Raw genomic sequence first — 2,280 nt, 5'->3', positions numbered from 1 at the left:
TTCTATTCACAACTTGAGCCAATGCTCTACAATGTTCAATAATTCAATTCTCAACTTGAGCCAATGCTCTACAATGTTCAACAATTCAATTCTCAACTTGAGCCAATGCTCTACAATGTTCAACAATTCAATTCTCAACTTGAGCCAACGCTCTACAATATTCAATTAACAATAACACTTCCACAAGTCATATTCCTCAATAGAAATTATCATATAGAGCATATACAATACGAAACGGAGTCACATTAATCAAAGTATAAGACTCACGGGCATGCTTGACACCAATGTATAGATACTCGTCACCATGCCTATACGTCGTACTCAACAAATAACACATAACAAATAGGACACAACTCCTAATCCCTCAAGCTAAGGTTAGACCAAACACTTACCTCGCTTTGCAACCGATTCAAAATTCCAACAAGCCTTTGCCTCGCGAATTCGTGCCCGAAATTCTCAAATCTAGTCATAAACAATTCGATTCAGTCAATAAAAATTATAGTAATTAAATCCATATGAAATTCTACATTTTCCATTAAAAATCTGAAATTGCACTAACAATTCGCCCGTGGGGCGGAACCCGACAAGACTTATGAAATATGAAACCTCATCCAACCACGAGTCCAACCATACCAATTTTACTAAAATCCGACATCAACTCGACCCTCAAATCTTCAAATTAAACCAAGAGGGTTTTCAAGACTTTCCCAGCTAAAATCACCAATTAAATGCCAAAACTAGTAATAGATTCGGGTAATCTAACCAAAATTAAGTTAAGAACACTTACCCAGTTGTTTTCTTTGAAAATCTCCCGAAAATCTCCTCTCCCCGATCTCCAATTTGATAAAAACGGAAAATGGGGGCACTGTTCACGCGTTCGGGTACTATTCACGCGATACTGTTCACTACACTATTCACGGGGGTACTGTTCACCGACACTGTTCATGGGTACTATTCACGGGCATTGTTCATGGATACTGTTCATGATGCTGTAAAAAAAAGACAGTAGCTTCCCAAAGAGAATTTCAGCAGCTTTTTCTACCCGTTGACCTTCCGAAATTCACCAGAGGCCCTCGAGACTTCAATAAAATTCACCAACAAGTCCTAAAACATGATACGGACTGAGTCAAAACCTCAAATCGCATAAAATAATGCTAAAACCATGAATCACACCCCAATTCAAGCATAATGAAACTAAGAACGTCCAATTTCTATATTCGATGCAAAAACCTATCAAATGAAGTCCGATTGACTTCAAATTTTGCACACAAGTCATAAATGACATAACGAAGCTAAGAAAATTTTCAGAACTGGATTCTGACCCCGATATCAAAAAGTAAACTCTCCGGTCAAACATAAGAAATCTTTAGCCTTAGATTTCTAGATTCTGTTAAATGGCGATAATTTGATCTGGGGACCTCCAAATTCGCTTTCGGGAATATGACCAAGTCCCAATTCATGATACGGAACTATTGAAATGGTCAAAACTTTTATCCGGGTTCGTTTGCTCAAAATGTTGACCGAATTTAACTCAGTTGAGTTTTAAAGCTCTAGTTCACAATTTAATCCATTTTTTCACATAGTAACCTTCCAGAAAATTAGACGGACTCTGCACGCAAGTCGATGAATTATTGATACCGCCTTTCAATGTCTTAAAAATACCGTGATGATTATTTTTTAAAAATGACATTTTGGGTCATCACATTCTCCACCTCTAAAACAAACGTTCGTCCTCGAATGTACTAAAAATTATTCTCAGGTTACCAAATTGATGCTTTTACTTCTACACAAATATTCGCGATTGATCCCACATTACCACATTCGACATAAGTCCGACAACACCATTTCAATTGAGATTATTTCCTTTATCCATATTTGTAAACTTGAAGACCAAATTTTCTTACACTCCAATCATTTTTAGAAAGGTCCGATTTTCACGTCAACACACGATATTAATCTTGACTAGATATAGCAACTTGTGCCTATGCACCCATCAAATACGGGGTATTACATTCTCCCTAATTTCGGGTCATTCGTCCTTAAATGAGAAGTAGAGTCTGTCCTCCAACACATAATGTAACTTATCTCTTTCTTTGCACATTTCAATATCCCAAATTTTTCTAACTCCCAAATTTTGCAGAAATTTCGGCAGAGTTTCCCCTGTAATTGGGCCTATCCACCTGTCAGAGTAACACCAAAACAAATCCTAACAACATGTCCACAACCCAACAACGCACCAAAAAGTATATATCAATAACACTCATCTCCGCATTACAAGCA

The sequence above is a fragment of the Nicotiana tabacum genome, chromosome 16, assembly GCF_000715075.1.
Source record: "Nicotiana tabacum cultivar K326 chromosome 16, ASM71507v2, whole genome shotgun sequence".
In the NCBI taxonomy this organism is placed as follows: Eukaryota; Viridiplantae; Streptophyta; class Magnoliopsida; order Solanales; family Solanaceae; genus Nicotiana; species Nicotiana tabacum.
This window is presented reverse-complemented; position numbering follows the sequence as displayed.